This window comes from Crocodylus siamensis, chromosome 7, assembly GCF_052110815.1.
Source record: "Crocodylus siamensis isolate JL-2025a chromosome 7, ASM5211081v1, whole genome shotgun sequence".
Taxonomy (NCBI): Eukaryota; Metazoa; Chordata; order Crocodylia; family Crocodylidae; genus Crocodylus; species Crocodylus siamensis.
The window spans coordinates 4,961,650-4,976,793 of record NC_143401.1 but is presented as its reverse complement, the minus strand read 5'-3'; the positions used below and the strand labels follow the sequence as shown (position 1 = coordinate 4,976,793).

Here is a 15,144-nt window from a genome sequence, read left to right as displayed (position 1 = left end):
AAGGCGGGCAGGTTCTCGGGCCGCGAGCCGTGAGCCTTACAGGAGCGGAGAGGTGCAGTCATGCAGGCGAGAGCAGATTAGAGCCCAGGGTTTCTCACGTGTATTAGTGAAGCTTTCAAGTCCTGGAACCGCTCACGTGCGGTGTCTGGGGGCTGGCGGGGTGTGAAGAGGCCCAGCTGATTTTCCTGTGCCTGGGAAGGGTGAGCGTTTGGGCTGAATGCAGGGGCCAGGGCACCGGGACACAGGTGCTCCTGGCTGCGGTCTCAGGGCTGGCTTCCCTTTTCATTGCTCTCCACGGAGAGACCAAAGGCTGCTGCTCTGCTCGGCTCAGCTGGGCATCCCCGACCCAAGACCCCGAGACACCTGCCATCCCGATTCCTCCCGGGAGCCAGAAACTCTCCCTGCTCGGGAAAGGCAAAAGAAGCCTCCTCCAGGAAGCCCAGCTGGCTCCAGTTATTGTGTCGCTCCGGCCGGCCGTGTGGCCAGTCCTGTTGCAGCGTCAGGACGAAAAATGGCTTTGGTGTGTGGAAAAGATGGAGGAGGAGGAGGGCTGAGTCAGGAGCCACGAGCTGGAGCCCGTCACTGCGCTGATGGCTCGTGGCTCGGCTGTGATGCAGGCTGGACCGTGCCCGTGGGGGCGGGAGCCTGGCTGCCGGGGGGAGGTGGGACTGGGTCCCGGGGTGGCCCCTCGGGGACGCAGATGCCACGGCTGGGGGTTGGCACATGGGTTGGCGCAAGCCGAACGCTGCTGCCCGCATCCGATAGCGGCTGGGCGGCGCTGAGAAACGCCGCGAGCGCCCTGCACGCTGAATGGTGAATTGGGCTTTCTCCGAGCGCGGCGTAATGACTCAGCTCGCTGTGCGCGATGTCTTCCCATTGTTCCTTGCAGCCGAAACCCCTCTGGAAGATGAATACAGCAGCATCAGTATCATCGCTGCCTTCCCGGGCCGAGGCACTAGAATTTCCCTGGTGTATTCATGGTGGCTTTTATGTTCGCATTATGCGCTGGAGGAGACGGAGCGCTTTTTTTTATAGGCTTGGCTGGTTGAGGTTATTGAAAAGGGCCCTTGTGTTCCCAGGATGCTGGTGAATTGAAATTAAGAGCTCGGGGAGGCGGGGGAAGGGGGAGGGTTGGGGTTACAGGAGGCAATCCATGATGGGGGCTAGGTTCAGCAAGGGATCATCTTCGGATCCTGCATCACCTCTGGGGTTTTATTTGCTTTCCACGTCCATTTAAATTTCACCTGCTAGCTAGCCAGGGTGTGAATGGGTTGGAACGGGAAGTCGGGCTGAACCTTTTCAGCGCGCGTGCTGCTTCTCCTTTCATTTCCATCCAGAAGCAGGAGCTGTTGTCTCCTGCTGTTGCCACGGCTGAGACGGCCGCAGCTTTCGATGCTTCGGTAGTGCCACCTGGCTGCCGCGGGAGGGACTCGGCTAGGAGAAGGGAGTCGGGGACCCTCTCCCGGCTGAAGAAGAGGTGGGCATGGATGCAGGGTTGCTCTTTGAGCCAGGTGCTTTGTTGGGAGGGAACCGGGGGCGTGAGCATGCGTCTGGATCTTCCCCAGGCAGCACGTTGGACTGGGAGCGGGTCTGCTGCAACTTGAGGCCAGCGGGAAACCATCCTGTTGCAATAAAGAATATGGGGTTCGGGGAGAGCTGGCCTGCATTTGTGGGCTACTGTGAGCCGCCCTGCATGGCAGACTGGGTAGAGCAGATTGGCACTGGGGGTCTGGCTCACGGAGGCTTCCTCCTGCCGGCCAAAGCCCGCGGAAAGTAGTCACCTACTGTGCCCCGGGACCCCGTGGAGCATCTGTTTCCTCTTGGTGTGTGGAGAATGGGGAGGACCCCTCTGGAGTTTTTTTTTTTTTTTTTTTTTACAGGATAAAAGTTGTTTTCTGGTCCATCCGAGTTGCTGACAGGCGGCTTTGCCAGTCATATAAGGAGATGTGATGCCGTGGAAGGCAGCAGCTGCTGTGGGAATGTGATGGGGAAGCATTACTCACCGGGAAAGCGCACAGTGCAAGACTTGGCCCCAGACACCAAGTCTGGCCCGAGGCAGGGGTGACTCAGCTCCGGAGCAAGGAGGCTGTGCTTGCCGGGTTAGGGCTTGTTCTCGGAGGCCAGGCCGTTGCTTTGGAAGGAGCCGAGGAGCCCGGCCCTCCTGAAGACGTGGGGCGGAGGTAGCCGCGGCACCGCTTGGGCCGTGCTGGAGCACCCAGCGGCTCGCTGTGCTTCTGCAGTTCCCCTCGGCTGGGGTCCCATGCCATGAACACGGCTGGGGCGGATGGGCTGGCTGGGGAGACCGTGGGGAGGGCTGGGTACAGGAAGAGCCTGTGGTTAGTCCTCTGTCCCTGGTGGCGTTGTTTGGGGTCACTGATTTGGAGAGACCCTTCCACTGAGGCTGGGGTCTCCAGTCTCCCCCTGCTGTGGTCACTATGGGGCACACTACATATCTGCAGGAGGCACTGGCATCTGCCTTGAAAGACCCCGGCGTGGCACGGTCCTGATTCTTCCTCATGTACAGCCAAGTCTGACTCGGGGGGCAGACTGGGCCCTTGTGTCCTCTTCCCATCTCTGCCACTGCCGCAGGGCCTGGCTTTGGGCAAGTCTCTTTGCCTCCCTCTGCCTTGGTTTCTCCCACGGAGAGGGATGATGTCCCTCCCGCACAGGGTGATGCCGGGGTCACAGAGAACGTCGCAGCCTCCTGATAAAAGGCTCCGCGTTGATGCAGAGGAGTAGGATTACTTTTCGACCTGTAATAGATATACGTGCGCCCACGCGCAGAGCTAACAGTTATGGCATTATAGCGTGTGTTCTCCAGCTCTGTTTGCTAGTCGTCGACCGCCTTGGGGAGAAGTTAAGAGGCCTGGACGTGGAGGAGAGAGGAGCTGATGGGTCTGGCTCCAAACCCCAGGGGCGAAATGGAGAGAGAAGGGTCCATGGCAGAGGCTGCATCCTGCCTCTGAAGGGACTTGGGGAGCTGTAAAATGGGCTGCAAGGCCCCTCTGGAGAGAGCTCCCCTGCCGACGGGACCCCGGCACGCTTCTGCAGGTGGCCGTGCTGTGGTCCCGCGCGTGGCACGAGCGCGTGTCTCCGTCCCGCTCTGCTTCCCATCCATCTCGGAGAGGCGTGCTCTCTCCCCACCCATTTCCTTCTCAGTGATGACTGCCGCCCCAGCCCGAAAGGGACCTAAAATTAGCTGCTTGTTTTTGTCTGTGGAGAGAGGTTTCCATGGCAGGCGGCGCAAGAAGGGCCTCGCCTGGCGCGACTCCTATCACGGCCGCTGCCTGAGCGGTGCCACGGTGGGGGGGGCATGCAGCACGGAGCATCTGGCTGGCGTTTCCGGAGCCCGGCGGGCCTGCTCGCCAGCGTGGGGCAGCTGAGCGAGAGATAAGAGCCGCAGCTCGGTGATTTCCCCCTGCCCCTTGCCCAGATGCGTCTCCCGGATGAATTGCAGCCTGCTATTGGTTTCCCGCAGCAGCTAGAAAATGCCCAGACGGGCTTGGACTGGCTGTGGTCTCTCCGCTTTCTCGCTCTCCTCTTTATGAAAAGAGAGCGAGGCAATGGCGTGAAATTGGGTGGAATGAAGTGCGCTCGGTCCTTTGGCCCCGTGCACGTCCCCAGCGTTGTCTGCTGTCTGCAGCAGGCTGCGCGCCCCGCCTTCGGGGCAGCGGTCGCCCCCTCCCGCGCGGCTCTGGGTCTCGGGCGTGCTGCCCGGAAGGGGCGATGCTAGACACGGAGCAGCCAGGCTGATGCTTTGCTGCAGGCCTGCATAAAGGGTGACGGGGGAGAGCAAATTAGACAGCCCGATGCCTCTGCTCTGTCTGGTCAACCCCTCCCTTCCGGTCCCCCGCCGGCTACCGTCTCTCTGAAAGCTTATTTGCTAATTCTGCCGCCCGTCTTTTCCAAATCCGGCCCTCCCGTGCCAGTTGGGCTGTGCCAGCCGGGAAAATTGAGCTGCTCTGGCAGCAGCTGGGCTCTGGCCGAGGCGGGGGGGAGACGCTTTTTTGAGGGGGGGCGCTAAGGAGCAGATTCAATTGCTGTCTCTTGGGTTTGGGCTCCTGTGCTGCTGTGCCCATCAGCCGTGCTCTTGCCTGGGACCTGCCCTGCTGTGGGGGTGGCGGTGCCCACAGGGGAGCTGGAAGCCGTGGGGCGGACTGCTACTGTATTATCTGCATCCTTGGAGGGCTGAATTGCACACCACAGCAGAAAGCCGGAGCTGCCACCCCCCTTTCCTTCGTTCCTTCCGTGCTTTGCTCCATTGCTGCTATTGTGCGTCGTTTCATATTCCCTCCATCCTTATCCTCTCCCGCTTTCTCTTTGTTCCTGCCTTGTGTCTCTGCATCTCGGCTCTATTAAGACTGCGTGGCCACCTCCCGACTTAGTGCAAGTCTTGCAATATTCACTGGTTCCCTTGCATCTTCAGCCCCCAGCCAAGTGATTGCGCGAGGTCCTCTACCTTGTCATTGCAGAGGAAAGGTTAAAACTACGGCCCAAGCATGACCTCAGCAGCCCAGAAACCAGGAACCCAGCAGGCAGGAGGTCCTCAGACTACCTCGAGCCAGCATCGTGACTGTGGGAGGCCTTCCAGGTAGTTGGGGTCGGCCGTGTTGGCTGGAGGTACGCTCAGACATGTGGAGCTGGAAGCACCGCTGATCGGATACCTCCTGTCCGTGTCTCCGTTGCAGCCTAGCCCCATGTTACACCAAAGAAATCTCACTGGGCACAGGGGCTGCGGTTCTCCCAAGAGGGATCTGCCTTTAAACAGTAGTCCACGGCTTTTTGTGTTTTCCTGGTGCCTCCTTTACTTCCTGCAGCTGTGTCTGGGCGAAGTAAAGGAGACACCGTTCGCTCCTGGGAGATGAGGATGCTGAGAGCAGACCCTGGGGACAAGAGTTCCCTCTTCTCCCTGGCTGCATGTTTCTTTCTGGTCCTGTCCGTGTTAGGGCTCCCTCCTCTTTCTCTTCCACCTGTTGCCAGAAGCCTGCAGTCTCCAGGCTGCACTCGGGTTTTGCTTTCCTGGAAAAAGAGTGCCACAAGCCTTGGCCCGGTGCCCCTGCTGCAGGGCCTGCCTGTGCCAGCTGTGTATAAATCAGCAGAAGGTTTGCAAGCAAAGGCAGGGTTTTCTCAGTTACGCTGGCTTGTGCCTGTTGCTTTCGGAGGTTGCACGTCACACAAGGTGTCTGGGGAGGAGCGCGTGTGGGCAGGCACCCGGCCGGCGTTGGCCTACGGAGCGCGCCTGTAGTGCTCGCGTCTAGCCTGGGTATGTCAAGGCACCAGTGTTGTTTTTTTTTTCTGTTGCGTGCCCTGCACTGAGCCACTGTGTCCAGGAAACACAAATAAGAGAGGATTATATTCCCCGCTCAGCCCCAGTGGGAAGTGGAAACAAGGCTGCCCAGTCTAGAAGGGCTGGGCTGGGATTGGCAAGAGAGGACGCTGTACCTCGAAAGTGCTGGAGTGTGACGTAGGCCCCCAGAGGGGACCGGGCTTTCTTACGATCGTGTAGAGGGTAGCAGTGGGCTGGAGTTAAAGGGGGAATAGGTATGGAGGACTCTTGGGAGGTCATTATGGTGCATATGCAGAGGGAAAGCAGAGGGATCATTTGGACAGCGGAGTGACCTCCCAGCCCCGTCTCGTGGCACGTGCGCAGCCAGGCTGGGCAGAGCCCCGCGGCGGGGAGCAAGTTTGGCCCCTTGGCAGGTCTCAGTAGGTAAGAAGAACGAAGCCCATGCGTTGATTCAGGGAAGTTGGCGGCATCCAAGGCTGCAGCTCCAGGCCTTTGCGGCGCTGGACATGCACGAGCCGCAGCTGCTCCGCGCAGCGCGGCGGGGGTACGGGGTCGGCCTTCGGGGCTGCTGAGATCCAGGCTCGGTTGGATCAGTACCTCTGAAGTCTGGGGTCGGAGCCGTGAGGCTTGTCCTGTCCCTGCAGCGGGGAGGCGGTGATGCCCTTGGTTTGCCAAACCAGACGGGAGGGTGGGTTGTTTGGCGCACGCGGTGTCAGGCCACGGCTGAGGCTGTCACGCAGACCGAGGCTTTTCGGTTTGACAGTTATGTTCTAGCAGAGCCGACGCGACAGGCCTGGGCCTGTGGTTTTGTATATAGGTTTCCGGTCTACATGGAACAGCTTTTCCTGATAATTGGGGAGGGTGGGACTTTCCCCTTCTTCTGAAGAATTTAAACCACTCCTGTCGTGCTACCGCTTCCTGCAGGCTGGGCTGACACCAGACCCTGGCGCTCAGTGGTGTGTGCATAGGTTGCAAATGCACAAGGAACATAAAAAAAAAAAAAGGGGTTGGGGTAGGTTCGACAGGCTCTGGGGAAGGCGACCTCGATTATAACCAGGTTGGAGCAATGCAACATCATAACGTATTGTCACCCCGAGGGAAAAATGGAGCTGCCTCCCAGAACTGGGCCTCTCCGCTCTCTCCACTGAGGCTTAGCAATGCGAGCCATTGCGGAGGACTTCAGTTTGGGGTTTTATGGGATGTGAAACAGGATTCCCTTGTGCTATTTGTTGTTGAGGCTAGGGGCTTTCTCTCCCTTTCCCTTGTCTAAAAGCAGGTTCCACCAGTTCTTTTTGTGTCCAGGAGAAACGAGACTCCCAATCTAGCATCTATGCAAAGCAGAGAGTGTAGTGACCCCCGTGCAACGGTTTTGGAGCTGGGCGATGCCGCTCCCTTTGCATATTCATTCGTGGCAAGCTTGACATCGGAGAGACTCACACTAACGCCAGCTGTGGCCAGCTACCAAAAATAGCTGGCATTGCAATGAGTGTTGCGGAGCTGAAGTGAGACCTCGTGTATTCATTTCCATACTGCCGCGCCGCGCAGAATAGGTAGAAATGAGTCTGTGCAGGAGCCTGTTGTTCAGATCCATCTCCCCTTATGTCTTGCATGGCCCCTGGCTCTGAATTGGATGGGACCTGGGTCTGAACGGGATCTCACTGCTGGGGATTTTTTTTATCTTTTTGGAAGAACTGCCCCCAAGTTTTTATCTGAATCTGTTTCCTTGATCTGTAGCTGGCCCTGGGCTGGAATCTCCTTTTCTTTTACAAGCTGAAAACTTGTTCAGCCCGTGAAGCTTTGCAAGCTCAAACATCAGCCTCCTTGGCCCTTCTCAAAGGATTATATTTCTTCCAGCTGTTTCTTTCAGCTACTGTCTGCCTTTCCCATCCTATTTGGGCAGCGGAGTCGATCAGGCTGGGAACGTGGGCTTTCCTCATTTTCTTCTTTTCCTCGTGGGGGCTCTCACACCAGCGCGACACGGCTTGTCGTTTCCTTCCCCGTTAGCAGGGCTTTGTGGAAGTTGTCCCAAACGCACGAGCCGGAACAAACGTGTGGCTAGAAGTTGATCCATGAAGCGGTACGGTCCTTCTTGAAACCCAAGATTTTCAGTTTTAGCAACTTTCTCTTTGCCTGTTCACCAGCACAGTAGCCTAAAAGATGCCCAGCTGCTACTTATGAACAAGGGGTAGGAGAGAAATCCCTGCAGGCCCTTGTAAGGTCTTTTGGGCTGCGTTTTTCAGGAGGGAGGAAGACCTGGGATAAAGGCACAGCGCCAGGTTACCTAACTGGGCGCTTTGTGTGAACTTTACATTCAGCCGTTTTTGCTGCGCATCTATGCGACTGTTGCCATGAGCAGGATTTCCTGATGTTAAAATGAACCGGGCTCTGGCTGTTTCCTGTTCGCGTCGATGCAAACGGCCCTAACGGGTTCCCAAGCCTCCAAAAAGCTCCAAATCATCTCGTGGTTTGAAACAACGGCGTGCTGTCTGCTAGCTCCCCCTGCCGAGGTTTGGGACGGCGGATCTGCCTGCCGGCCGCGGGTGCCCACGGCAGGCGCAAAGCTTGCAACGTGCCTCCACTGTCCTTGAGAGAGACCCAGGCGCTACCGGTGTGCCTGAATCAGTCGGGTATTGTTCGGGGCCGGCCCTGGAGCAGCAAACTGGGTCGTTGCCCTCCAGCAAATCAGCATGAGACTGCATTCGAGATAAAGGTGTGGTAATGCGATGGGCCAAACGCTGTAGCGGCGTAACTGGGTGCCAGGTTGCAGGAATCAGCGGATTAACGCCTGCCTACCTGCGGGCCAGCCTGTTGCATTCAGCCCGTGCAGAGGCAAAAGGGGCTACTTTTCTTGAATAAAGCTCTGGAAGTGATTGGGCCCGTTTCCCTTTACACCCGTCAGCCTCTCGTCCTGGAGCAGGGAAGGTTGGGGGCCAGGCCGGTGTGCCCAGGTCTTTCTGGTTTCATGCTTTAGGCCGACGGTAGTGACTCCTTCCCCCGGCCCGTGCGGGTGGAGAGCAGGCATTCCAGAGGGGTTAGGAATGGAAATTTAGGAGCATGACGTTTTCACGGAGGGGGGGTTGCAGTTTAAGCACTTCAGCACGTCAGTGGATGCCAAGGAAAGATGTTGGAGTCAGCCTGACACTCGCTGTCTCTGACCCCGTGCGAGGAGCACCGAGGCCGGCGGGCGTCCCCTCTGCTGTGACTGTGCCCGTCGGAGGCGGGGGCGGGGGGGAGGAGAGGGGCCTCCCGGGGGGGGGGAGAAGACGCGCACCGTGCGAGCCGGCAGGAAGTTTTGCTCGTCGCTGCAAGCTCGATGCCTGCCTCTAGCATCACGGGGGAAGAGGGAGCGAGACCCCTGTGGCGGTAACCTCAGGAGAAAGGCATCCGGAGCCAGACGCGGACGCGTGGGCGCACGAGAGCAGGACGGGACGGCGGGCCGCGGGTGGGGGCGAGGTGACGATGCCGCTCTTGGACGGGGCCTTTCTGCCGCCCGCGGTCTTCATCTTGAGTCATGTTCTGGGCATCGCCGGCATCTTGTACTGGAAGAGGAGGACGAGAGCAGGTACGGTTCATCCCTCCCGGGTTCGCACCTCCCAACCCTTTCGCACCCTAGTGTGCCGCCGGCCGCGAGCGAGAGGTCGAGGGCGCGCACGAGGGGCGATGAGTGGCTGGCACGTGGGCGGGAGGGGGCACGCGGTACCCAGATGGTTGTCGCCGCCCCGTCGTGGGGGCGCGGGTCGGACTCCGTCCTCCCGGAAGTCGTGGAGGCTTGCGGCCGTGTTCAAGACGCGGGGCTCTCGGGGGCTTCGGACATCCTGGAAGCGAGGAGCAAGAGGCTGCTGCTTTCTGGTCTCTCCCTCCACTGACCCGCCCTGTCTCCCTTGGCTCTCTCCTCCCTTCCCTCCTCCTTTGGGGAGAAGCCACGCGGGGGAGGGAGGGCTGGGTCCTGCCAGGCTGTTCCCAGAACCGAGAAAAAATCTCTGAATAAATGTTGCTAAATATTTCTCCTGCTGGGCTGCGGGAAAGGGGCTCTTGCAAGCACTTGGAAGACGAGTGAGGATCTGTCGGGGTGGTCGGCCAAAGGAGGGGCCTCGTTTCAGGGTCTCGCCCAGTCCCGTACAGGGTGGCACCGTCTGTCCTGGTTCTGGGCTTTTGTGTACCTGCTTTCTTCCTCACCCTGGTCCCTCCAGGGCAGGGGCAGGCAATGTGTGTCACAGTGGTTTCTTGCAATAAAATCTTAATGCCTCTGTGCAGACAGACAGATGCCCACACCCGCCCGGCTAGTGGGAACTCAGTTCTGCAACGCTCCCGGCTTCTGCTTCATGCTGTTGCTCATGCACCGGGCAGCTGAGTGTGTCTCTGCCTCAGCTTCTCAAAGCAGCAGTTATCCAGGGGCTTCTCTCTCACATGCAGTACAAAGTTCGTTAGCAGGTATCCGGGGGCTTCTCTCTTGTGTGAGGCCTGAGGAGTCATTAGCGACTTGCCCAGCACTTCGGAAACAACCAAGTGCTGGATGTTGCCCTGTCTCTGTGGGACAATGGGAACGTTGCCCCCACCCCAGTCTTTGCATGTCTCCTGTTTTTTTTTTCCTTCTCCAGCAGGTATTGCCTTCTTCCAGCCTTTTTCAGACATCCCTTCTTGATCATTAGCCCTTCCTTCCCCTTCTCCCTTTCCCTGGACGGACATAAAACGACAGGGGCTTGGGCTAAGGGACGACAGAACGAGGAGCGATGGTCTCAAGTTGCAGCAAGGGAAGCGGAGGTTGGATATTAGAAAAAACTGTCTCACTAGGAGGGGGCTGAGGTGCTGGGATGGGTTACCTAGGCAGGTGGTGAACTCTCCATCCTTGGAGGTTTTGAAGACCTGGCTCAACAAAGCCTTGGCTGGGATGATGTAGTTGGGGCTGGTCCTGCTTTGAGCAGGGGGTTGGACTGGATGTGACCGCCTGAGTCCCTTCCAGCCCCCTAACAACTGCAAAACCCTAATTTTTTATGATTCTGTTCCTCACCCCTTTTTCAGGAGCCTGATGCACAGAAAGGACTGCTCTCCAGGCAGTGGGGGGTCGGAGTAGGTGTCTTGGCCTAGCTTATTCCCTTAGCATTAATATGTCCTAGCTGCAGGATGATCTCTGATGAACAAGTCACCAGGCAGGACAGTCGAGGTGTCCTGGAGCACTCGGAGGAGCCAGAAGGAATCCCAGGCTGGCGCTGCTGGGAAGTGGAAGCACGATCCTTCAGTGCTTGCCCACAAGCAGCAGATACGGCATCTTTGCACCTACCCAGCTCTTCCGAGGGGGTTAAGCTGGCATCTGAGGTCTCCCCAGGCTTGGAAATGTTTGGGTCAGGGGGTTTTGTTCAGTCAGTTAGAGATCAGGGCTAGGTTGGGATCTGCATCAGACCCACTACCACCTCTAGATCCTAGAGCGAAGTACCCTAGAGCTAGCCTTTGGAGGGTAAGGAGGTGGGAAAGAGACCAGGAAATGGGTTGGGTGAGTCTTTAGGGACAATTGGGCACATGCACATGGGAGGAGGCTATTATGTGTCATAACCATCCATTCAAACAGATGCTCATGATGAGAAGAGGGCGAGTCTCCTTCTTGGCAGCGTTACAGAGACACTGCCATGGCCTTGCTGCAGGCCGGGTCTGGTATCCGCGTGGACAAGCCAGTTGTCCCTGTGTTTTTTAGAGTATGGACCCTTTCCCTCTTCCAGCCCCGTGCCTTTCAGCAGAGAAGAAAGGTGCGTCCTCGTGGGCTGTTTGCTCCCCAGACGTCCGTGCTGGACCCTTTTGAAAGCTGATTCCCATGTGCTTCTCGGCTTCTGGCTGGGGGTTGTGTCGCTGCGGACGCCCAGGTGAAGCACTGGTTTCACAGAGCACTGCCTGGTTCACTGGACGTGTCCAGGGTGATCCTTCTCCATGTGAGCTGTGCATTGCATTGAAGGAGGACCGGTGTCTGCGCGAGGTTTGTTTCACCTTTCCTACGACAGTCCCCCCTCTCCAAAACCGGAGCATCAGAAGGTTTGGAAGATGCAACCATCATGAAGTGTATTTCCCAAGAAGATGCTGGCTCCAAAGGCATCAGAAGCGACCACCATTTGGGTCGTTCGTGCTCCTTAGCTTTAATCGTGTGGGGTATAAAAATGCTGCCGTACAGGGGTGTGCAGCATGACCTGCTCTGCAGAGCGAGTGGCACTTTCTGTAGTTAACCCAGTAACCCTTCCTCACTTAATCCCTTCAGTGCCAAAGCTGCCGCAGACGGATTTGCTTGACAGCCTGCTCATCTCCGCACCATGTATGGATTTTATCATTTCTTCCCAGGGATACCGTCTCTTCCCTGCCTCTCACACCCTGAATAACTCAGCAACCTCTATTCTTTGGTGTCTCCCAGGAAACTTTCCCCGCTCTATAAAAACTATTAAGCTGTATGCGAGTGGAAAAAGTGAGCCCTATCTGATCAGTGTGTTCTTTCTTTGTTAGTAAATGGCCTAAATTTCCCTTTTCAGTCGAGATCATTCATTATCCGGCCCAGCTCTCTGCTTTCCAAGCATGCAGGGGGATCAGGGCCATCGCCTTCTAATTTGTTTGCTATAATTAAATGCTGCAGGTACTTTGCCGTTCTCTGCCGTGTGCTTTATGTATGCTCCTTCCTGCTCCGGCCTCTGTCCTGGTATCGCAGCTTTCCAACCAGCTCTCTTATGTTATATGTCACGGTGCTGGAGGATTTTCCGTCAGAAATGTTAATGTGCATTGTTCCAGGTCGGATGTCATGTTATTTCCTCTCTGCATCCTCTTCATTAAGCTCTTTGCTTCCATGGTTGTCCATGCCGTCTCTCAGGTTAGGGGCAAATGTTTCAATTCCCACCCCCCGCTATTTGTGCTCCCTCTTATTCCCACACGCCTAGACAATGTTAAATGCAACCTGCAAAGAAGCACGAGAGACCTAGCCCCTTTTTTTGTTTCCTTGGCATTGCATTTATAACGGCAGAAGTTTTTCCCAAAGTTTTCTTTTTTTTATCCTTGCTTGTTTTTTCGAAGGATTTAAGTCCTGTCTTCACGATGAGGGGAAAACCCAGAGGGGTCGTGTCATCGCAGGAACCCAGCATAGAAGTGAGCAAGGAGAAAGGGGGTTTTTAGTCCGATGGTTCAATTCAAGGAACGCCTTTATAATGCCAGCTTCCTGCATCCTGAGTGTTTTGCCATTCGAGCTGGCACCGTTGCTCCTTGGATTAAGATGTCAAGGTTAGCTGTAAACATCTTTGAAGCGGTAGCAAAGCCAGGGAAGAGCAGGCTGGCTATGCCTGAGATTTCAGCGATTACAAAGCAGGAGAGAAAAAATAATCTCCCTTTTCCATTTTCCTGGCAGAGCCTCGGGTAGGGCTCCCATAGCGCCGAGGCCTTGAAAAACACAAGTTCAACCCTTCAAGCGTAAGCCCGGACTGTATGGGAGATCTGCATTGGCTGAGTGCCTGGCACAAGGGGGGGACTGGGCTGGTAGCACAACTGGTAAATCCTGACAGCGTGCGGGGATCAGACAGGCTTGGGAGTCGTTTCCCCCAGACAGATGGGGAGCAGACAGTGTAGGAAGCCACAGCTGGGAACAGGCAAGTTGGCTATCGCTTCAGCCTCCGAGAACATCCCAGTGGCCTGCCTTGCCCTTTCCTTTCCCCGTTCAGGGAAGAAGGCCTGTGCAGCCCCCCAGTGCCGTGATGAGACTGGACTAAAGGACGCTTGCCTTCATGCGGAGCAGTGGTGCTCAACTTTGGCTTTTAGACTCAGCGTCCCCCTTGTTAGAATCCAGCACCCCATGGAAAATGCCAGGACTTGGCTTTCGCGCCTCCTTTTTTTTTTTTTTTTTTTAACTATGGGAAAACACTAGAGCAATTTTTCTGCTGCAAGCTCTCAGACCACAGCTGGTCAGGAGGTTTTAGATGCTGAATCCCTCTTTGAAATCTCTGGGTTTATCTTCTGAATCGTGTTTGCCACACCTAACAGGGCAGGAGTGGGCAAAATGCGGCTTGTGGGCCGGTTACGGCCTGCTAGGCTATTCTATCCAGCCCGCGGGACCCCTAAAAAATTTAGAAAATTAATATTTATCTGCCTCTGGCTGCCTGTCGACGGCTTGCCAAACTCAGTAAGCAGCCCTCCGCCCAAAATAATTGCCCACTCCTGTAATAGGGCTAACGTTGTGCAGCACCCCGCAGCACCCGTGGAAGGGTCTCAGGGCACCGTGGGGGCTGCAACACCCAGTTGAGAATCACGGGTGTAGGGAATGTGGCTGGGTTTAGACTTATCTCCGTGTGACAGATGATTAATGTTCAGTCAGCCGGCAGCGTCTGACTAAATTGCATTGGGAAAGAGTGAAGTGGACAGGAGGAGGCCCGTGCTGGACTCATTCCCCCTCATGCGCCTCCTGGACCCTCGGGAAGCTGGGGCCGTGAGCTGAGAAATGCAAGGCAAAGCAGGGAGAGGAGAGGGAAAGACTTCTGGAAGTGGCAGCAGTTGCATCCCAGCCTTGACCAGGAGAGGTTATCCCTGCCCCAGAAGGGGAGGAAACAATCCCCTTTGCATTCGTGGAAGTCTTGGTTGCTTAGCGGACCCTGACCCTGACCCAGAGGGGAGGGGGCACTGCCCTGAAATGAGAGAGGACTTGAGTTTCCCTGGTGGTTCCTGCCTCTGCTTTTCCCCGCTACGTGCTGCGTCACAAGGGAGGGGGAGAACTTGTGCTCTCCCACCTTGTACCCAAAGAGTCTCCATGTTCATGCAGCCCAAGCTGTCTCTAGCTGGGTGTGCTTCACGTGCCCGAGCGGGCGCCGAAAACAGGCTTTCCTTGAGGCTGTTCTTTTCCCCCCTCCCCAAATCGGTTTGTTCCGATGACTCTGAAGGCAATGACGGCTGCCACAAAGGGCCCCCACCAAGGTGAACAGATGGTGGCCTGACTCTGCTTCGATCCTCTGAGCACCTTCCTCAGACCGCCGGCAGAAGGAGTTGTGATACCGAAGAGGCTGGGAGGGGATGGCAGTGCCTGGGCTGCACGGTTCAATGGTGGGCCGGGACAGTCTGCTCAGCCCAGCACGCAGGCTCTGGCCTCAAATGCAAATGGCTAAACCCAGCTCACTTTTTCTGCAGAGCCGACGGGGCCCCGTTTCCTGGCATTGCTTCCGGACACGGGCTCAGCCCAGATTATCACTGTGCGTGGTGATGTTTCCCCCTGAGCTGGCACTTTCTCTTAGGTCCAGCCCACCCAAGGTATTTTAGAGATGTGCCCCTGGGAACAGGCAAGCACGTCGCCGGCCAGGTTAGCCAGGTAAACCGTGTGCTGCTGCGAGGTGGCAGCTGGCCCGGGTCTGACCCGCGTGTGCTCCTGGGCCTCCGCTCTGTTCTTCGTGCGAAGCACACGTGTGGAAGCGTGTTCCCTTCTGCGTGCAACTCTGCCAGACTTCCTGGGGCGCGGAGTGGGAATAGACACAGTCCAGTATTTTTGCCAGTGCGTCTGATTCAGTGAGCCCCAGTGCTGTCTATACTAAGGCTTCTGTATATCTTGGATACCTGTGGAGGTCCGTTAGCACAGCCCTCCGGTATCTGAGCAGCTTGCAGCATCTCGTGCGTTATCCCGCCTGACCTGGCAGGTGGGGAGGTGGTGGTAGCCATAATGTTTTACAAATGGGCAGCTGAGGCACACAGGTTAAGCAGTGTGCCCAAGGTCACAGGGATTCGGGGCAGGGCAGGGCATTGCAAGCAGGCTTCAACGGACTCCTCTGCCACCGAGGTTACTGCCCGGGGGCGAGCTATTGGAGTGGGTGAGCGTGGCGCTTTCTCTCTCATTAGTCCCGTTGACCGCAGTCCCGGGTGAAATTCTT

At 56.9% G+C, this 15,144-nt stretch overlaps 1 protein-coding gene across 11 annotated transcripts in view; it reads left to right on the top strand.

Moving 5' to 3' along the window:
* The window catches only part of MACF1 (microtubule actin crosslinking factor 1), a 225,318-nt gene that overhangs the window by 47,107 nt on the left and 163,067 nt on the right, over nucleotides 1-15,144 (top strand). The window lies entirely within an intron of this gene.